This window comes from Ictidomys tridecemlineatus, chromosome 4 (assembly GCF_052094955.1).
Source record: "Ictidomys tridecemlineatus isolate mIctTri1 chromosome 4, mIctTri1.hap1, whole genome shotgun sequence".
NCBI lineage: Eukaryota > Metazoa > Chordata > Mammalia > Rodentia > Sciuridae > Ictidomys > Ictidomys tridecemlineatus.
Window position 1 is genome coordinate 191557548 of NC_135480.1, and position 23049 is coordinate 191580596.

The 23049-nt window shown below is 38.2% G+C and overlaps 1 long non-coding RNA gene across 1 annotated transcript in view; it reads left to right on the forward strand.

The window, feature by feature from the left end:
- Positions 1–23049, forward strand: part of LOC120889873 (uncharacterized) — a 116761-nt gene that overhangs the window by 53733 nt on the left and 39979 nt on the right. The gene's annotated exons all lie outside the window — the stretch shown is intronic.

The window sequence follows — 23049 nt, forward strand, 5'->3', positions numbered from 1 at the left end:
AAGAGAAAAATGGTTAAGTATTAAACATTTTCAGATACAATTTTTAAAATTTCAGTAAGATTGCTTCCAAAACCAAGATTATTTTTATAGAACTTCAGTATTATCAGTGTTATGAAAAAGAAAAGTAATAGTGAATTTCATAATGCACAAATATTTCATGTAAAACACTCTCAAGGATGCATAAGCTAAACAATAATAAAAAATTTAAAGCTTATTTTCCTGTGGCTTTATGTAGTAAGTTTATTGTTACTCCCACTAATTTACTATAAGAAGTTTCATAGCTACCTAAGAAATTAGAACAAAGAACAAACTAAGTTCCAGTTTAATAGGACTCTACCTTTGATTAGCAAAAATATTAGAGATTGGTAGCATCCAGTCTGGTGAAGGTGTGGGAAAGGATACAACTTTACACTATTGGAAACGTATTGAATTGGTTCAAAGTTTATGGAGGATTATTTGTGACATCTGTTACAATTTTAAATGCCCATATCACTGATGATTAATTCCACTTCTAGAAATTAAACTACAAAAAATTCTTACTGTATTTTAAGTGCAGAATGCTATATTTTTAGGTATGTTGGCTGCAGTATTGTTGGGATAGCAAAAAAAAATGCTAGATAGTTATTTAAATGAATGAGCAATAATGACTACACAACACCACTAACGACAGAGCTTTAGTTTTGACATAAAAGGATGCTTTTGCTATATCATTAAGAAATGTAAATGTGGATGCACACATATACACACACTATGTATAATGTGAATATATATAATCACTATAAATATGAATAGCAATTGCATTTTTGGTAAAAGAACATGCATATTATTATATATCTACATATGTAGAGAGATGTCATATATACATAGATACATGTATTTATATATATGTGTGTGTATAGTATAAAGAGATACCATACTTCATCAAGTCTAAGACATGCGTTGGTCATATTTTCATGTCTCTGAAATCAACATATATCTTATTTTTGTAGTTTTTTTATTAGGTCTTTTTAGATACATAGAACATTAGGATTCATTTTGATATAGTTAAAAAAAGTATGGAAAATAATATGTTCTCATTTAGTCCCTGGCACTTCCTCTTTCCCTCCCCTCCTCTCTCCACTGTGTCCTTCCCTCTACACCACTGATATTTCTGCTATTTACTTGTAGTTTTTTTTTCAAATTAGTGTTTTGTGGCTATATATAAAGGTGAGATTCACTGTGGTATATTCATATATCAACATGTACCTTATTTCATACAATGTGTTATAGTTTAATTGACAGTGGCATTTTCATTTTATTTATTAAGGGTGCATTTTAAAATGAACAAAGACTTGGGTGTAATAAAATATAGTAGGGAAATTGATAAGTAGAGAGAAAAAAAGAAAGATAAAAATGTGTAAGTATAGGAAACAGGGGAAATCAAATAACTAATAAAAATTGTCTTTGAGGGAGAAACAAAATAATAATGGGTGTATTTTTTTGTGTTTTAAAAGTAGTTGAAAATTTAGTGTTTTCATTGGGGTAAAAATGTCCGAATCTGTAGCGAACAGCTCAATGTGTATTTCTGGATGTGTATGCCTGCATAATCACCAACCAGAGCAGATATAAAATATTTCTATCACCTGGAATTTTCCTCCACACCCCTTCCCAGTCAATATTTACTCCCACAAGGTAAACTCTAGTCTGACTTCTATCAGCACAGATTAGTTGTTCTAAACATTATAGAAATGAAATCATACATGAATTCTGTTCATCAAATGACATGGACTATTTTGTCCAGCTTCTGTGGAGTTTTAAAAATGTTCTTGAGGTTGATTCCTTTCCCTGTGTAGAGAAGTGGTTTTTCTCTCTTGTCACTGTCTGCTATCGCATTGTATGAACACACCACTATTTCTTTATCCACTTTTCTGTTGGTGGACATTTGAGTTGTTTTCCCTTAGGGACTACTGGGAATAAAGTTGCTCCAAACATCTTCTTCCTCCTTTGGTGCCCTGTCTGATTTCCTCTAGAAATACGCCTGGGTGCAGAATGGTTTGATGGTGAGGTGGGCATATGTTTTGCTTTAGTGGATACTGCTAGTTTTCCAAAGTGGTCTTACCGCTTTCACTTCTCCAGCAACATGTTTCCAGAGGCTTACCTCCTCTCCAACAAACCCTTAGCATTAACAGCACTTAGTGTATTAGTAACACTTGGTAATGGTAGCATTTGATGGATGTGTAGTTCCATCTCGCTGTGGCTTTAATTTTCATTTCCCTGATGACTAATGGTTTGTACTATCAGGGAATCATGAACTTACTTCAGAAAAACAGAAGTCCTGTTCAAATCATTAACTTATTGGACACATGGATGATTGGGATTATGTGTCTTCTTAATTGATTTTATAGGAATCTTTTTTAATGTTTAAATTTATTTTAAAAAATTTTAATTTTGGGGCTGGGGATGTGGCTCAAGAGGTAGTGTGCTCGCCTGGCATGCGTGCGCCCCGAGTTCAATCCTCAGCACCACATACAAACAAAGATGTTGTGTCCGCCGAAAAACTAAAAAATAAATATTAAAAATTTTTTTTAAAATTAATTTTTTATTCTCATTTGTTACATATGACAGCAGAATAATTCTGCATTATAATTCATATTACACATATAAAGCACAATTTTTCATATCTCCGGTTGTATGGTTGTATGCAAAATATATTCACACCATTTGTGTCTTTATATATGTACTTGGGATAATGATGTCCATCTCATTCCATCATATTTTTTACACCCCTTGCCCCTCCCTTCCCCTCCCTCCCCTTTGCCCTATCTAGAGTTTATTTAATCTTCCCATGCTCCCCCTCCCAACCCCACTATGAATCAGCCTCCTTATATCAGAGAAAACATTCAGTATTTGGATTTTTGGGATTGGCTAAATTTACTTAGCATTATTGTCCAACTCCATCCATTTACCTGCAAATGCCATGATTTTATTCTTTTATTGCTGAGTAAAATTCCATTGTGATGTATACCACATTTTTTTTTATCCATTCATCTATTAATGGGCATCTAGGTTGGTTCCAGAGTTTAGCTATTGTGAATTGTGCTGCAATAAACATTGACGTGACTGTGTCCCTGTAGGATGCTATTTTTAAGTCCTTTGGGTATAGACCAAGGAGAGAGATAGCTGGGTCAAATGGTGGTTCTATTCCAAGTTTTCCAAAGAATCTCCATACTGATTTCCATATTGGCTGTTTTCCCCACCAACACTAATTGCTGTTTATATACTTAATAGCTGTCATTCTGATTTTCATTTCTCTAATTACTAGAGATGTTGAACATTTTTTCATATATTTGTTGATTATTGTATGTCCTCTTCTGAGAAGTGTCTGTTCAGTTCCTTGGCCCATTTATTGATTGGGTTATTATTATTATTTTTTTTGGTGTTTAGCTTTTTGAGTTCTTTATATACCCTAGAGATTAGTGCTTTATCTGATGTGCAAGTGGTAAAAATTTGCTCCTGAAATATAGATTCCCTATTCACCTCACTGATTGTTTCTTTTACTGAGAAGTTTTTAGTTTGAATCCATCCCATTTATTAATTCTTGATTTTAATTCTTGTGCTACAGGAGTCTTATTAAGGAAGTAGGGGGCTAATCTGATATGATGGAGATTTAGGTCTACTTTTTCTTCTATTAGAAGCAGGGTCTCTGGTTTAGTTCTTAGGTCCTTGGTCCATTTTGAGTAGAGTTTTGTGCATGGTGACAGATAGGAGTTTAATTTCATTTTGTTGCATATGAATTTCCAGTTTTCCAGCACTGTTTGTTGAAGAGGATATCTTTTCTCCAATGTATGTTTTTGGCGCCTTTGTCCAATAAGATAATTGTAATTATGTGGGTTAGACTCTGTGTCCTCTATTCTGTACCATTGGTTTACCAGTCAATTTTGGTGCCAATACTATGTTATTTTTGTTACTATTACTCTGTCATATTGTTTAAGATCTGGTGTAGTGATGCCATCTGCTTCACTCTTCTTGCTAAGGATTGCTTTATCTATTATGGGTCTTTTATCTTTCCAGATGAATTTAATGACTGCTTTTTCTATGAGGAATGCCATTGGGATTTTCATTGGAATTACATTAAATCTGTATAATGATTTTAGTAGTATGGTCATTTTGACAATATTAATTGTGCCTATCCAAGAACAAGGGAGATCTTTCCATCTTCTAAGGTCTTCTTTAATTTCTTTCTTTAGTGTTCTGTAGTTTTCACCTCTTTTGTTGATTCCCAGATATTTTTATTTTATTTTTTGAGGTTATTTTAAATGAGGTATTTCTCTTCATTTTCCTTTCTGAGGATTTTTCACTGATATACAGAAATGCCTTTGATTTATGGGTGTTGATCTTGTATCTTGCTACTTTGCTGAATTCATTTACTAGTTTTAGAAGTTTTCTAGTGGAATTTTTTGGGTCTTCTAGGTATAAAATCATAGCAAATAGTGCTACTTGAGTTCTTCTTTTCCTATCTGTATTAATTTATTTTATTTTATTTTTATTTAATTTCTTTTGTCTGTCTAATTGCTCTGTCCAGTGTTTCAAGAACTATATAAAATAGAAGTGGTGAAAGAGGGCCTCTCTGTCTTGTTCCAGTTTTTAGAGGGAATGCTTTCAATTTTTCTCCATTTAGAATGATGTTGGCCTGGGGCTTAGCATAGATAGCTTTTACAGTGTTGAGATATGTTCCTGTTATCCCTAGTTTTTTTTTTTTTTTTAAGAGAGAGAGAGAGAGAGAGAGAGAGAGAGAGAGAGAGAGAGAGAGAGAGAATTTTAATATTTATTTATTTATTTTAGTTATTGCCGGACACAACATCTTTGCTTGTATGTGGTGCTGAGGATCGAACCCAGGCCGCACGCATGCTAGGCGAGCACACTACCACTTGAGCCACATCCCCAGCCCAATCCCTAGTTTTTTTTTGTATTTTGAACATGAAGGGGTGCTGTATTTTGTCATATGCCTTTTTTTTGCATCTATTGAAATGATCATCTAGTTCTTATCTTTAAGTCTGTTGATGTGGTGAATTACGTTTATTGATTTCCATATGTTGAACCAACCTTGCATCACTTGGATGAACCCCACTTGATTATGGTGCACTATCTTTTTAATATGTTTTTGTATTTGATTTGCCAGAATTTTATTGAGAATTTTTGCATTTATGTTAATTAGAGATATTGGTTTGAAGTTTGTTTTCTTTGATGCATCTTTGCCTGGTTTTGGAATCAGGTGACATTGGCCTCATAGAATGAGTTTGGAAGTGATCCTTATTTTTCTATTTCCTGAAGTAAATTGAAGAGTATTGGTATTAGTTTTCTTTAAAGGCCTTGTAAAACTTGGCTGTGTATCCTTTTGATCCTGGGCTTTTCTTGGTTGGTAGGCTTTTGATGGTGTCTTCCATTTTATCACTTGAAATTGATCCATTTAAATTGTGTATATCATCCTGATTCAATTTGGGCAAATCATATGACTCTAGAAATTTGTCAATACCTTTGATATTTTCTATTTTATTAAGTACAAGTTTTCAGAATAATATCTACTTATCTTCTGTATTTCTGTAGGGTCTGTTGTGATATTTTATTTTTCATCACGTATGTTTGTAAATTGAGTTTTCTCTCCCCTCTTCATTAGCAAGGCTAAGGGTCAATCAATTTTACTTATTTTTTCAAAGAACCAATTTTTTTGTTTTGTCATTTTTTCCAATTGTTTCTTTTTATTAAATTTCATTGATTTCAGCTCTTATTTTAATTATTTCCTAACTTCTGCTTTTGGTGTTGATTTTTTCTCCTTTTTCTAGGTCTTTGAGATGTAATTTTAAGTCATTTATTTGTTGACTTTTTCTTATTTTAAGGAGTGAACTCCATGCAATGAACTTTCCTCTTAGTACTGCCTTCATAGTGTCCCAGAGATTTGAAATGTTGTATTTGTGTTCTCATTCACCTCTAAGAATGAGAATCTTTTAATCTCCTCCTTGATATCTTTTGCAACCCATTGTTCATTCAGTAGCATATTATTTAGACTCCAGGTGTTGGAGTAGATTTTATTTTTTATTTTATCATTGATTTCTAATTTCATTCCATTATGATCTGATAGAATGCAGGGTATTACCTCTACTTTTTAAATATTTGCTAAGAGTTGCTTTGTGGCATAACATTTTAGAGAAGGATCAATGTTCTGCTGAGATGAAAGTGTATTCATTCATTGAATGATGAAATATTCTATATGTCAGTTAAGTCTAAGTTATTGATTGTATTATTGAGTTCTGAGGTTTCTTTGTTCAGCTTTTGTTTGGATGATCTATCCAGTGATGAAAGAAGTATGTTAAAAGTCACCCAGAATTATTGTGTTGTGGTCTATTTGACTCTTGAACTTGAGAATGGTTTGTTTGATGAACAAGACGCTCCATTGTTTGGGGCATATAAATTTATTATTGTTATGTCTTGTTGATGAATGTTTCCCTTAAGCAGTATGAAATATTCTTCTTTATCTCTTTTGATTAACTTTGGCTTGCAGTCTACTTTATTTATTTGATATGAGGATGGAAACCCCTGCTTCCGCCATCCATGTGAGTGATATTTTTCCCAACCTTTCACCTTCAGTCTGTAGATGTCTTTCCTATGAGATGAATCTCTTGTAGGCAGCATATTGTTGGATCTTTTTAAAAAATCAAATCTGCTAGTCTATGTCTTTTAATTGGTGAGTTTAGGCCATTAACATTCAGGGTTATTATTGTATTCCCAGCCAATTTTGTTTATTTTTGGTATTTAACTTTACTTGGTTTCTCATTTGATTAGTTTTTACTTTAGTGTAATACCTCTATTTGCTGATTTTCATTGTTGTTTTTCAATTCCTCTTCATGGAATATTTTGCTGAGGATCTTCTGTAATATAGGCTTTCGAGCTGTAAATTCTGTTAACTTTGTTTATCATGGGAAGTTTTTATTTCATCACCAAATCTAAAGCTTATTCCAGAAAAATTATCTCCAGCTTATATTCAGAAAAATTAGCTGGATATAAGAGTCTTGGTTGGCATCTATTTCCTTTCAGAGCTTGATATATGTTGTTCCAGGATCTTCTACCATTCAGAGTCTGGGTTGAAAAATCTGCATATATTCTAATTGGTTTTCTCCTATATGTAATCTGATTTCTTTCTTTCATGCTTTTAATATTCTCTCCTTATTCTATATGTTAGGCATTTTCATTATAATGTGCCTTGGTGTGGATCTGTTGTGATTTTGTGCATTTGGCATCCCATAAGCCTCTTGAATTTGGTTTTCCAATTCATTCTTCATGTTTGAAAAATTTCCTAATATTATTTCATTGAATCAATTGCTCATTCCTTTGGTTTGGAACTCTATTCCTTCCTCTATCCCAATAACTCTTAAATTCGGTCTTTTTATGCTATCCTATATTTCTAGAATATTTTTCTCATGGTTTCTCACCATTTTCATGTGTGGTCTACATTCTTTTCAAGATTAAATATTTTGTATTCATTGTCAGGACCTTTCTTCCAAGTGATCTAATCTGATGGTGATGCTTTCAGTTGAAATTTTAATTTAGTTTATTGTCTGTTTCATTTCAAGGATTTCTGTTTGTTTGGTTTTTTTTAGAACCTCTATCTCCCTATTGAAGTAATCTTTTTGCTTCCTGTATTTGTTTATGTAGTTCTTAGTCAAAATGATCTTTTGCTGCCTGATTTTGCTCTCTTATATCTTCTTTAATTTTCAGAACATTTAAATTATGTAGATCCTGAACTCCTTATCTGTCATTTCTTCTGCTATGCTGGCCATGGATACTAATAACGTGGTATCATAATTTGTTTGGGACACTTTCTTCCCTTGTCTTTTCATATTGCTTGTGTGTCTTCCCTTCTAGCACTGTGGACCCAAGGTGTTACCATTTTTACCCTATAGGTTTATAGTACTTCTGTAGGGATCCAATGCCCCTCCTTTGAGGTAATGGGCAATGTTATCAGATCCCAATATAAACAATATACAACCTAAAAACAAATTTTTGCTAATAAGACATTTACAGTTTGGTTACAATGCACAGAAATGGTGTGTTCAATTATTATCTACAATATACTCAATAGGTTTATAAAAGGGTTTACAGTTTCTGATGGTAGACAAAGAACTGGGGGTGAGTAGTAGGATAATATGCTGAGGAGGTAGGGGTGAGGATATAGAGTTGTTACATCTTAGGGAGTGTGAAAAAGAAGTCTAAAGAGGAAGGTTAGTAGTAGGAGAAGGGAGAGGAAGTAATTTTGGGTAGACAAGTAAGTGGGAAGACAGTAGAGTACATAAAACAAACACACATATATATCAAGAAAAATTTAAAAAATGTTAAAATATCAGTTATTGGTAGGAAAAAAGAAAAAAATAATGAAAAGAATATACAACACAACTGTAATATACTACTCAGATGTATGTCCCTGTCCTCAAAATCCTAATTCATGCAAAGTACTTGATTTCACAAATGCTGGGATGTGAGGGTGGAAGAATGGAGAGGGAGAGAAAAAAAAAATCTTGAAGGAAGTCACAGGGCTTGTTTTGGTTGGAGATCCTATCTTTCCTGCTTCCCTTTTCATCCAATAGGTGGAGTTGTCTGTTGTTAGCTGGTATCTCTGCCCTTAGGGTGGTGAAAGTAACCAGGGTGTCACTGAGCTGGGTTAGTGGCTGCTGGGGAGAGGGGGCAGTTAGAAACTGGGTACCTGAAAGATGGTGATGAAGGTGGCCCAAGATGGAGGTGCCTGCTTTCAGCCGTGGGGTGTTGGGTTGGGGAGCTGGTCCATGGTGTTGGATGATGAATTCAAAACCAAGCTCTGTGGCTTGCAGTATCAGCTGACTTCAGAGTTGTGTGAAGTTCTCAGGTCCAGGCAGGCTACTGCACTTAGGGGACTATCTCTGTTGCTGCAGAGTCCCAAGATAATGGCCCCCAAGGGAGCCCCACGTTGGCAGATGGTGGTACAAATGGGGGTGGAATTCCTACGTGTGGGAAGCTGTCAGGTGTCCTGTGTGGGAGTGGGGTTGGTAATTTCTGCTAGGGTGGGTGGCTGAAAGTTCTGTGCATGTGTTGGTGATCTCGCTCGGCTACCCTGTAGTCCTGCGTGTAGGAGCAGTTGGGACACCTACTCTGGACGGGCACAGTGGTGGTGATTCCCATGTGGAGCAGGAATACCATTAGCAGAGAAGCATTATTCTCACTACTTGAGTCCCAGATCTCGGAGCGACACAGAATACTGCCTCCCTCTGGCCCCTCATCTTGGATCCCCCTAGGAATCTTTATATATTGTGGATATGATTCTTTTGACATAAGCAAAGGTTTCCCCATTTGTGGATTTTCTATTTATTTTCATAATAATGGGCAGAAGTGATCAATTTTTTCTTCTTTCTGTTTTCACATTTTTATTGGTACCTTATAGTTGTACATATCAATGGGATATGTTACATATTCATACATGTACACAATATAACATTGTTAGCCATGTCACTCCCCAGAACTTCCTTCTTTCCTGCCCCCCATGATCCCTTTCCTCTAGTGAGCTTCTTTTGATTTTCACAAGATCCCTGCCTCCCTCCCTCCCCTTTCTTTTTCTTCTCTAGTTTTCACATATGAGAGAAAGCATATGGCCCTTGACCTTCTGAGTTTGGCTTATTTCACTTAACTTGATGGTCTTGAGTTCCATCCATTTTTCCGCAAATGCCAGAACTTCGTTTTTTCTCATGGCTAAATAAAATGTCATTGTGTATCTATATCACATTTTCTTTATCCATTCACTCATTGATGGACACCTCTCCTGGTTCCATAGTGTGGCTATTATGAATTGTGCTGCTATAAATATGGGTATGCGTCTATCACTATAGTGAAATGACTTTAATTCTTTAGGATAAATATCAAGAAGTGGTGTGGCAGGGTCACATGGTGGTTCCATGCCTAGTCTTTTGAGGAACCTCCATACTGATTTCTATAGAGGTTGTTCTAATTTACCATTCTATCAACAGTGTAAAAGTGTTTCTTTTTTCTATACATTTCTTTCCAGTATTTCTTATTTCTTATTGCTAATGATGTCAAACATTTTCCCATAAACTTTTTGGCCATTTATATTTCTTCTTTTGAGAAATTATTTGATTAATTAATTTGTCCATTTATTAATTGGGCAGTTTTTTGAGTTTTAAAAGTATATTCTAAATATTAGTCCTCTATCAGAAGAGTAGCTAGCAAAGATTTTTTTCCCCATTCTGCAGGTTTTCTCTTCACCTATCTGATTGTTTCCTTAGAAGTTCCCACTTTTAATGAGTACTAATTTATATATTTTTTTTCTTTTATGGTTTATGTCTTTTGTACACTGTATAGGTGATTTTTCTACTTCAATATCATGAAGATATTCCCCTACAGTTTACCCCAGAAGTTTTACTGTTTGCTTTAGTTCTATAATTTGTTTCACATAAATTTTAAATTTGGTATAAGGTGAAAGAGTCAAAGATAATTTTTATACTAATATCTAATTGTTCTGAAATTGTTTACTAAAAAGAATGTTGACTTTTTGTCACAGTTCAACTGTTCATATATGTGAGGTTTATTTCTTTGGCCTAGTTTTCCGTTCCTATGCTAATATCAACTGTTCTGATTACCTTTGCTATATAGAAATTGACATCTGATGTTGGGTCTTGCAATGTGCTCCTTTTCTTCAAAGCTATCTTGGCTATTCTGGGTTCTTTGCATCTCTAAGTAGATTTCACAGTTTGTCAATTTCTCTTATTTTCTTGGTTATCCTTTTTTGTGTGGTGCTGGGGATTGAAAGCAGGGCCTCACACATGGTAGGCAAGTGCTCTGTCACTGAGCTACACCCCAAGTGTGTGTCAATGTCAACATGTAAAGCACTTGTAGGAATTTTAATCGGATTAACTATTTATATGGGTTAATTTGTGGAGAATTCACATTATTATATATTTATTTTGGCGGGGGCGGGTACTAGGGACTGAACTCAGAGGCACTCAGCCACCAAGCCACATCCCCAGCCCTATTTTGTATTTTATTTAGAGACAAGGTCTCACTGAGTTGCTTAGCACCTCACCATTGCTGAGGCTGGCTTTGAGAACTCACGATTTTCCTCTTTCAGTCTCCTGAGCCACTGGGATTACAGGTGTGTGCCACTGTGCCCGGCTACACAGTGTTATATATTTAATATTTCTATTCATGTACTTTTAATCTCTCTTCATTAGGTCTTTACTTTCAGTATTATTTTGTAATTTTTGGTGTAGAGGTTTTCTACATCTTTCATTAGGATTATTCCTAGGTTTGTGATATTTCAGAATACTTTTATACATGGCATATTTTCTTGAATTTTGTTGTCCAATTATTTGATGATAGCTTAAACAATAGAGTTGATTTTTTACATATTAACTTTTTATCTAGCAATCTTGCTAAATTCATCAAGTTGTATGTAAATTGATTGTGATTTTTAACTGTACTTGTATCATCTGTTAATTTTAAAAACCTCCATTTTTCCCCCTACTTTTATGTGATCATTTCATTTTCTTACTTTATTACTCTGGCTAGAACCTCCAGTTCAGTGTTGAAAGGAATTGATGATAATGGACATGCTCGCCTTGTTCCCAACCTGAAGGGAAAACATGGAATATCTCACCACCAAGTAGGAAAGGGTGGAAGGTTTTTATAAATAGTGTTCTTTTGTTTCTAGCAGAAAGTGTTTAAAAGAGCCTTGGGAGGGATGCTTCCATTTTTCATGTTTTTCAGACATGGAGGAAGCTTAGTGAGTAGGATGCCACATCTTTCTTGGCTCTTTTGGTCCTTCTGCTACAGGAAGGCTGGAATGCTTCCTTCTTGGCAACTCTGGGGACAGTGTGGGCAGGTTGCTCTCAACCACTCTCTTTATCTTCCTCCTGGGAGATTCCTGCCCTTTATCCAGGACTCGTGATGCCCTGGCAGGCCACTCTGTCTAGTCTGCCATTCAGCCTGCAGAGCTGGCCTAGGTGGCCCTGGAGCTAGGTGCAGCCTCCGCCTGAACCTCTCACAGTCACACAGTGGTGATCTTTGTTTTCATCTTCAATTTGTTCAAGAGCCACATGCTTTTCAATAATGCTCTTTATTTTTTGCTTCCCATCCCCAACCTTCAACAGTGTACTAAGTATTACTTTTACGATATTGTTGCTTTATTATTTCAAGTATTTTCAAATAAATCAAACTTGCACAATAAAATTTAGAAGTCTACCCAGGCAAGATATTTTCAAAATTCGATCTGCATGGGCCACGCAAGCCTCCTCTTCCTTCTGCTCATCGGGCCCTTTTGCTGAGATCCTTCATGTCTTCACATTCTTCCAGCCATCCGTACCCAGCATTCATCCCGGACACAGAGGGGCACAACACCCTTCCCTCTCTGGAGCCCTAGACTTCTCCCTCAGAACCATCATGTCTGTGTAGCCAGTTCTCTTAAGAATCCCCCTTCTTCCTGGACTAGCCAAGGGTGAGGCTTTCCAAAGCCAACTCCACAGGTTGCTCCCTGGCTCACCACAGGAGTTCCACCCCGCTTTAGTTGGGCATTGCCATGCCATGCCCTGAATTAAATTAGGCCTTCAGGGCATCATTTTCTTCTCTTTAAATTGGAGCTAGTAATAGGAGCAGCCTCAAAGGATACCCATGAAGATTAAAAGAGTTATTTGAATGTGAAAGTACTTCAAATAGTGTCTGCTTGTAGTAAGCTCATTATGCGTTAGCTGTTATTATGAACTGATATATTACATTAGTTGGGCTTTTAAATATATCATTCTATCCTTTATCAGGTTGTTTGTGTACCCATAACCTATTTTCTAAATTAGTTTTTAAGCTCTATAAAAGCACATCTGGGTCTCGTACTTTTATTTCATTTCCCTTTTGTTAGTTGAATGTACTGTCTGTAACACCACAGTGAAACAAAATGTTGGGATTTCAGTATTTTTTCCACCTATATTGCTGATATACTCAATAGCCCAAAAATTCTTTTTGAAGTACTGACATTCTAGATATAATGGATGTGTCTCTATTATACATAGATCTTACTTCTTTGAATATATGAAGAAAGCTCTTAGAAAATAGTATGAAGACTGATTTGGTCTCTAAAAATCTGTGTTGGAATTTGATGACTGATTCATTTATCAATTAAGTGACTTTTACTTTTGATTCTCAGTAAAATGAAGACAATGATGTTTCACTGTTAATGCAGTATTTAGCTTTCTCTCATGTTTCCATATTCAGATGAAGAATGACAAAAATAATTGTACGACTTCAATAAAAATACAACTTTGAAAAGCTGAACCATTATAATACCGTCAATCAACTTTGCAATCACTAGTGTGTGGATTTGTGTGCCCTCAGTGCTGGTATATGTGTGGGTATGGCGTTGTTGGGTAGACACTTGCAGAAAAGAGTATAGAACAGTGTTTATTTTTTAAAAAAAGACTAGAGATTCTAATAGTTGTCCCTAGGGTGATACAGGGTGTACAAACTGACGAATAACTTGAAAAACTGGCCAATTATCCACAGAGTGAAAATCAGTTTGCATTGCCTTGGACTCAATGAACACTTTTGTGGATAAGAATTAGTTAGTTATGTTACTATCAATTTTCTATGATAAAAAGTCTATGCAAAAAAGTCTCAGAGACAATGAAAGCTTGAACTAATCCAAATTCACAAGATGGTAAATTTCAAAGCCTCTTCATTTGCCTGTGTAATTCACATTTTCTCATGTAACATCCTGTTCTTGTTCATCCTTTATGTTAAAAAAAAACCTTGAACTAATTATTTTTAAAATATTGAATACACAAAGTTCACTTACTGAGCATTAGGATAGAAAGAACATTTTCAGCTCAAAAAAAGGTTGAATCCAAAGGAAAAATATAAGTGTAGGGAAGTTTTTCTTTTTTAAAATAGTGATTGTAGCTTCTATTCAAATAAAATATTTCTTAACTACCTGCCATATGATTTAGAGAGATAATAATGGTATCCTGTCCTTGTGGTCATTGACCATGTTTCCCCACCCACGGTGATGTGGTTTGGCATGATATTTGAGCATATCCTCCTGTCTGATAGTATATTTCTAGACATGTGAGTGATTCCAGCTAGAAAACAACCTTAAACATCATTTCATAGTCACATAGAAGTCAACTTAAGTTCCCTTTATCAGTGTCAGTGGTTGATCCGTCTCTCTACGTCACCACATGGTCTCTGCTTCTAAACTCCATTGGTCCCCAAAGAAACACCTACACATCAAAGAAAGAGCCATAATTTCCTGGAGCGCTACATTCTTCATCCATATTTTAGAAAGAGACATTTTTATTAAAAAGCCTTTTCATTATTAAGAAGAAGTTCAAATCCCTACATTGCAGACCTTTTTATTTTAGAGCACAATCTTGACTACATAACTGGAAGGTCTGTTCACATGTTTTTGCAGAATCAGAAGAACTCTTGGTCCCTAAAAGTTAATCTAAGCTTCTGCCTTAGGAAGCTCCTGGCAGCTTTTTCTCTAATTCAAGTTATCAGGGTGAAGAACAATGTCAATGCAAGAGACCCCTAGGCCAGAGCCGAGCTGTCTTGTCCTAAGGGTGTGTGGTACCTCTGAGCCAAGGAATCCATGTGTGGTCTTCTAATTCTGTTTTTCAGTTTTCCTCACTTCTTCTGGTGGACTTACTTTGAAGTCTTCCTTCCTTCCTTCCTTCCTTCCTTCCTTCCTTCCTTCCTTCCTTCCTTCCTTCCTTCCTTCCTTCCCACTTCTTCATATTGTTAGGCTAGATACCACCAAGTCCATGGTCTCCGAGGGCCTCATGCTCTGCACTTGCAGACACATTCCATACACCATTCCTACAAACTTGATACCTCCCTGTCACAGCTGACAATACAGGGAGGTGTTCAGAAATAAGTAATGTCAGGGGTGGGGAGATGGGGAGGGGACTAGGCAGGGGCTCAGGGGTAGCGCACTTGCCTGGCATGTGTGAGGCACTGGGTTTGATTTTTAGCACTGCATATAAATAAATAAAAATAAAGGTCTATCAACAACTAAAAAATAAAAAAAGAAACAATGGTGGAATGATAACTCTTTGTGGGTAAATTTATGGTGTGTTAAACTTGTATATCTAAACACATGGAGTCACTGATGATATACAGCAGGGTTGGTAAACCCTTTCTATTAGGGACAACTAGTCACTATTTTAGACTTTGAAGATATGTGGGATCTCTCTTGTGTTCTGGGGCAACTACTCACCTCTGCTTTTGTTGCGCAAAACTAGCCAGGGACTATGAATGGAGAAATCTGCCGTGCCCCAGGAACACTATTTACCCCTGGGGCTGTATTTTGCCAATTCCTGAATATAATATAGCACTGGATAAGAAATCCAAGTAGCAGGGGCTCCTAGTTCTGGTGGTTGCCTGCCAAGAATATGGCTTAGTTCTCTCATCTGTCACTTGAAAGAATCATCTTGTGAACTTGAGTGTACCATACAGACATCCAAGAGAGTATTTGTTCAATCTTTCATATTAAAGAATATGAATGTTGAATGTCCACTGCAGGTCAGGAACTTTCCTAGAATCACAAGGCGCTGATAGGGACGAGTCATAAAATTGGGAAAAGGTACCAATGTGGGATTATTGGGTGATCGTCAGGTTGGGGTCACAGGGCAAGATGACGGCCTGGTAGGTGGGGGTGGGGTTTTCCCCTGAAAGGAATTGGTATTCACACAGGCACTCATTTTGGGAAGTGGTTAATTCTGGGCAGGAAGTGAGTTGGCACTTTGGGTTGGGGGTGGTCCCACTTCTTTCTCTCTCTGGGGCCAGGAAGAGTTAGTTATGTGGCAAGATCCCAAATCCCAGAAAGTCGTGGAGGCATCTCTCCGTGGGGGTGAGCTGTTAGGTCAGACCTACAGTGACTGGTCTCTCAAGTTCACGTGTCACTCCGTGGGGACTCAAGGGCTGTGGAGTCTCAAGGCAGCCATGGCCCTTTCCCAGGCCCAGAGTACAATGTGAGTGATGGGGGATGAGGCCAAAATGACTTAGAAGGAAGAGTCACTTTACTCTGGGAGGAGGGGTGTGCTACGCTCAGACATTGTTCTTACCCAGAGGTCCACAGTCTCACAATATCCAGGCCCAGGTTTCGAGTCTAATTTAGCTTTGGAGTGGTTCTTAAGAAATAATGGCTGAGTTGAGATTTTTATGAAGAAGGTCAAGCTAACCTAGCTGAGAAGGGAGGGCAAGGACCTCGTGGATAAACGTATCATCATCCTGTAAGGATGCAAAGTGGCTTGGCAGCAAGCAGGTCAGTACTGTGTGGTTGGGGATGTGGTTCCCAAGCTGGACCAAGAACATTTACACCCTGGCTCTTCAGCTCACCAGCTGCTTAGACTTGGACATACTCCTGAATTTCTTTGGGCATCTGTTTCCCCATCTGTAACATGGGAATGATAATCTCTATCTCCTAAGGCGATTGGGAGGATGAAGTAGAAAAAGTGTTTCATGGCTTTGGTGCACCTGGAACCCGTGAGCAAGCGCTCGGTAGGTGTTAGACTCTGCACCGACACCTATAAACAGGAAGCCATTTAAATGAACACACCACAGTTATGAAGAAAAATCATGAAAAAAAAGAGTACAATTGAGGGTTCTGTCTTCAAGGGTGTGAATGCAGCTTCAGCAGGAGGAATTCAGCCTCCTTAAGAAACAAAGCCTCTCTATGCCTTTTCTTGCTGTTTCCTCATCTTGCTGTATGGTCCTGGGATGGGCTGTGATCTTCGTTCCCTTGACTACCACGCCTGATACCGATGACATCAGACCCCTGGTAATAAGACCAGTGGCGGAGTGGAAGGTCAAATCGGAAGGTCAGGTGGGGATGTCATCTTGCGTCTCTCCATGGGAGTGCAATGATGAAATGCTTCGGTTGATTTTTGCTTGGAGCTCCTGGTTGTGGAGGAGGATCAGCCTTCAGGCCGGCAGGTTCAGCTGATGGCCTGGGCTGGCAACTCCTGCCTCCGGTTGCCAGTAAGATCACATTTCCCGAGTGCTGACTTTGTAAAGACAGCTGTCTAGATGCTGAGACAGATTCTTACCTTCTGCTCATTTCTATGAGGACAAAGTGCTCATTTTTTGTGTGACCATTCGCTGCCTGCAGGGAGGCACAGGGAGAGGACCCCCAATACTCCATCTCCCCAACAGCCAGTTGGTTATTCCAGTGCAGTTTCCCCACTGTATGGAAGCAGCCTTTGAGTGTTAGCCTCATGGAGGCCATTGCTGATCCAATGCCTGTACCACCCCCCTCCCCCAACCAGGCAGATGGGAATAGGCTTCAGTGTAGCTTGAGAAAAGTTCACTTCTGTTTCTATTATTATTATTATTATTATTGGTATTGAGGATTGAACCCAGAGGCACTTAACCACCGAGCCACATCCCCAGCCCTTTTTTTTTAAAAATATATTTTATTTAGAGACAGGGTCTTACGATGTTGCTTAGAGCCTCGCTAAGTTGCTGAGGCTGGCTTTGAACTTATGATGCTCTTGTCTCAGTCTCCTGAGCTGCTAGAATCACAGCCATGCATGGGCCTCTGCACCCCTTCATTCCTTTCTAATTTGTACTATTTTTTTTTTTCTGCACCTTATCCCACAAATTTTTTCTCAAATAGCAAATATAATACAATGCCCACAGAGGCGTACTTTTCAAGTTTGGTATATATATGTTTGTTCTCCGGACTGGTTTGGGAAGGATTGTCCTCCTTTTACCAGCTGGAGACATTTAGGTGTGGAGAGTTCCTGTGACTTGCCAAGATCGGAGTGTCAGTAATTCCTTGAGCTGGGGCTCATACTCAAATGTTCAAATTCCAGACATTTTGTTTCTCTTTTTTGGGCCCTGGAGAAAGTACAGTCTCCATTTGAGTGTCTGGACTGTTCCAAAGCTTTCAACATACTAGTCAAATTCTTGTCTTGACTTTTGCCCAAGATTCCCAAGGGAAAGTTCAGGATAAAAAGCAAGTTTTAAAAACTTAGTGATGATTATGACAACCATATTGCATCATGTGGATTTAATGACGCTTTCCCAAATGTCTAGACCCTGACATTTACATAAGCAGTGGAAAAGGAAGGGAGAGTCCGTTTCCCAAAGGTTGATGCCTGGGTTCAACTCCTAGAGATTCTAATTTGATTGGTCTAGGAGGTGGCCTGGGGTTTCAGAACTTTAACTTCTTTCTGTTGACTCTAAGATATGCCAAAGTTTCATTTGAACTCTCTAAAAAGTCCTGAATGTGTAAGAGCTTGATCATTGATCATGATTCCTATCAGCCCCAAGGACAGTGGGGAGTTCCGATTGATGACTGGAGATGGGGTTCTTAAGAAGCGAGGGTAGAGATTGGGATGTGAGTCAGGTGGTATTGAGAGTAGAGACAGGGAAACCTAATGGATGGCAAGCCATCGGCTCCACTAAGGAAAGTCTTCTACATGAGGCTTCTTCAAACTGTACTGTGCTTCTCAGTCTTGTGTGGATTTTATTGAGACAGGTCTGTGTCAGTTTGGGTATGAGATGCTGCATTTTTAATAACCTCCAATGATGGCAGACACCAGGACACAATTTGGTAGTAAGAATTTAAACCTTCGACTCTTAAACTTTGGGAGCTTAAAATAATCTTGATGCCTAGAGATTCTAATTTAATTGGTCTAGGATGTGGCCTGGGATTTCAGGATTTTAAAGTCTCTCGGTTGATTCTAAAATACACCAAAGTTTGATTTAAACTCTCTAAGATTAGTATCTTCACTAATTGTGTCTAATCACAAAATGATTAAGCGAGCATTCAGTTATCTCAGAGGGAGAGGAGGGGAACTGGATTGTATAGCAAATATACTATGCCTTGCTCATAAAAGGGGTTAAATGAAGTAAATAAAGATTTGCCTCTGCCCTTCTAAATTCTCAGATAGCCCAGATGAACTCAGTTCCTGAAAGTTTTACCCATTTTTAATTGGCATTCCTGATTTATTAGTTCTGAAAATTATTTCTAAGAAAAATAGTGACTTTCAATTCACATTTTTATTTTGTAGAGTTACTTTCCCTTTCATGGGAGGGAGGGTGGTGCAGGGGGAATGGCTTATGTGTTGTCTGCTTATGCGTTATCTTTTCCCTAAATTGGACCTGTGTTTTAAATGACTCTTTTCAGTTATTCATTGGAGAAATATTTATTGAACAATTACCGACTATGTCCCAGGAACTATGCTGGACTGTGAGAATGCCATGCTGAGTAAGATCCATAGAGTCATTGCCTTTTAGGAGTTTGAGTATTGGAGCAGAACTACAGAGAAAACCATCAGAAACCAGTGAAATACTGACCTATCAAGGATGGAGGAGAATGAAAAGAGACAGCAAGGAATTAGGCGAGACCAGAACTGTCAGGAAGAGTCCCCTGAAGATCAGAAAATGATAGGAGTTAATCAGGCAAAAGAGAATGGAAGGAGTTATTTCACCGAAGGCAGAAATTCTGCAAACACCGGGTGTCAGGGGAGGGCATGGAGGACTTGGGGAATTAGAAAATGTTCAACATGATTTGTGCGAAGAACAAGAGCATGTGGGGGGAATGGACATGAATCTAGAGAGCATGCAGAATCCAGATGGACAGGTGGAAAGAGTTTCAATTTTCGGAAGGCTCTGGGCACAGACATCGATCCTGAATCCCAGCTCTGCCACCCACTGGCTGTGTATGTTGGCCATGCTACTCAGTGACTGGGGCTCTGGAGGTCCTTGTCTGGAGCATGGCGGGTGATGATGCCTACCTTGTAAGGCTGCTTTCAGGATTAAAGGAGTGGGGACAGGAAAAGTGCAAAACTTGTACCAGCTTGATCAATGACCAAATTTCCTATCAATCTCAAGGACAGTGGAGACTTATTATTGCTGAAGTCTGGAGATGGGGTTTGTAAGAAGTCAGGCTGGAGATGGGGATGTGAGTTGGGCAGTGCTGAGAGCTGATTTAGTGAGCTCATGGTGGTGGGGACTGGGGACTTAGTGAGCTGATGGTGGTGGTCACTGGGGACTAGTGGAATTGACTGGATGTTGACTGGGTAAGGAATGAGAAGAAGGTAATGAGAGACTCAGATCATCCATGAGATTTGGAGGAGGGATAGAAATATGTTTGAGGTGAGTTTCATGAGGTCAGTTTGTACATGGTGGGATTGCATCTATTAGGAATCCTCAACAGAGAAGAGATTTTGCTCTAGCCTGCTAGTGAGGCTACTGAGGGATTTATCATTGGGTTTTCAATGGCTTACAGAATTATCAAGAGGGCTGAAGAAACAGACTGAGCTTCCAGGAGCAACTTTTATTTATGTTATGCTGGGAATCAAACCTAAGACCTTGTGCATGCTACATAACTGTAGCCACACGCCCAGCCCCAGAAGCAACTTCTAAAGCTACTCCTAGGAACTGAGATGCCATAGTCACAGCAGTCTCTTTTATAATCTTGCAAGCAGGAAGCTGTCCCTTCTAGAACCCCATCACTGTTGTTGCAAAAAGGAAACTATTTCAATCAGGAAACTGCTAGTGCTGTCCAGTAAACATCTGGAGCAAATTCCATTAGCAGAGTGGATGCTCCTAGCCTTCCACTCAGACCCACCACTACTCACTAAGCTAGTAGCTACACACAGGGATGTCTGCAAATGCAGCTGCAGAAACCCAAGTGCCTCCACAGCTGGCTTGCTAGACCAATGGACAGACATCCCAGATCCTGCCTATCTCAGTCTCAATAATCCAGGATTCTGAGCTTCAAGGGAGTAAGCTTTGGAGGAAGGCACACTAGAACAGTGTTTTGTGAACTGTAGTATGTGACATATGAGAGCATCATAAAATCAGTTCAGGTGTTCACATTTTTCTTTTCCTTAGTCTTTTCAGGCAATGTAAGATGTTGCTTTCTCTGGGTCATGCTAACAGAAAAAAAAAAGTCACTGCACTGAATGTTGCATGTCAGTCTTCACTGCAGGGTAGCAAATGTCTACAGAGAGAACTATGGTAAAGTCCAAAGGCCACAGAATGTATTGGGTTGGGCTTTAGGAGAAAGTCAAAGCTGGAAATGCAGTTTATAGTCACTGGCAAAATGGTGTTACTTGAAGCCATTGAAGTGGCTTAAGTCATCCAGGGAGACAGTGGACAAGGAAGTAGGGACCAGACCCTAAGGAATCTACACCTTTGATCTTGGGGTAGGAAATTCCTTCTGGGGCTGTATTTGTCCTTTGTGCACTCTCCAGAAAAGAGATGGATCCAAAGAAGCCCCAGAGTGCCTTGGAAAGGCAGGTTTCAAAGCCACACACCATGCTGGATTGTAAATTGGCACCTACTGTGGGGTCTGGTGTCACATTAGTACTCAGGATATGAGTTTTGAATGGATGTACACAGCAGAGCAGTAATTAGATAAAAAGAGGACTTCAGATTCCAAAGACTCAGCTCCTGCTGTGGGCTTATCCCCTCCATAGTCATGGCTAAGACAGCAGCTTTGGGATTCCATCTATATTTTTTCCAAGAATATTTTTGCTGTCTAGAAAAATGGCAACAAGGGGTGAGAGGTATATAAGAATGTGTTTATTGCAGTATTTTTTGTAACAACAAAAACCTGTAAGCAAACCAAATGTCCATACCTAGGAGAATGGACCCGAGATGGTGTATTGAAACAGGAGAACAGAGCATTTAAATGGGTGAGCTAGATCCACATGTAGAGTAGATCTGAAAATTCCAATGTTACATAAAAAAATGCAAGTCGCAGACTATTATATAAGCATGATATCATTTATTAACATTCTAAAAATCACACAAAATTGTATTATGTGTTCCTATGGGAAAACAAATATAAAATTATGTAAGGGAAAGACATACACATACACGTCTGGGCAGTGGTCATATAACCTCTGGAGAGGAAATTGAGGAATAGATGGAGGAGTGGGATTTTAACTCTCTCTGTTTTCTTTTACTTTAAAAGGAAGCAAAAGCAAATATGGCAAAATATTAATAGTTATTAAATAAGCTGATGAGGAATGGAAGAAATATTCTTTTCTGTTCTCTTTTTAATTAAAAATAAATATAAGCATATATAAGTCTTGCAATTCCCAGAGCAAGAAACAGGCTTCCTCCCCTGAACTCAGGTTAAGTAGATGACCTATAAAATAGTGAGTAGGAAAAAACATACATACATATATATATATATATATATATATATGCATATTAATATATGTCTACACATACACAGGTGCATATGCACATGTGTATGCTCGCATACACACATATGTACATGAAAGATCACAGGAGAATTCCAATAAAGTCTAGTGGGGAATTACAGAGATAGGATACCAGATTCTGGGTTCAAATTCTAGCCAGGACTTGACAAGCATCTGTTTCCCACAGATAGGAATTCCACTGGGCTTAGCTGCTGTCTCAGGAGCATACCAGAAAGGACACTTGGCTGACTTCTGGATACTTTTAATTAAAGGGTTTTGTCCCCTGTGCTGGAATAGCCAGTGTATTCCAGGGATCCTGGAAGTCTCATCTGTTTGTAAATCTGACCACCTTCCCTCAGATCTGCCTCTGTTTAGTGACTATTCATATTAAAAACTTTCTGGGCACTGGGCCATTTTCTGAGCCACCTTTTGTGTGACTGGGAGATTCTGAGGAGGACTTAGGTGGTGCAGTTATGGGAGGCCTGGCTAGATGATGGGAGGCCAGTTGAAAATAAAGTTAGTGAACATGGACAAGGTCATGTGATTTTTTTTCAAGGGCAGGTATACATTCAGTCTACCTTGAACTTGGTATTGTTCATCAACTCACCATCACCTTCCTCTACATGTTCTGCAAGTATACTGTGTGTGATTGGATTGGGTGTGGGAGAGAGGAAGAGGGAAGGGTCTCTAGGCTCAAGTTGACATTTTGCTGTAGAGGCTTATATTTTGGGTAGCCTGGGACCTCAGTTAGGTAAATGATTTGTTTTACTTGCATAGATGGTGTCATTTGGCTATAAAATTCCCAGGGATGCTTAGTCCTCCA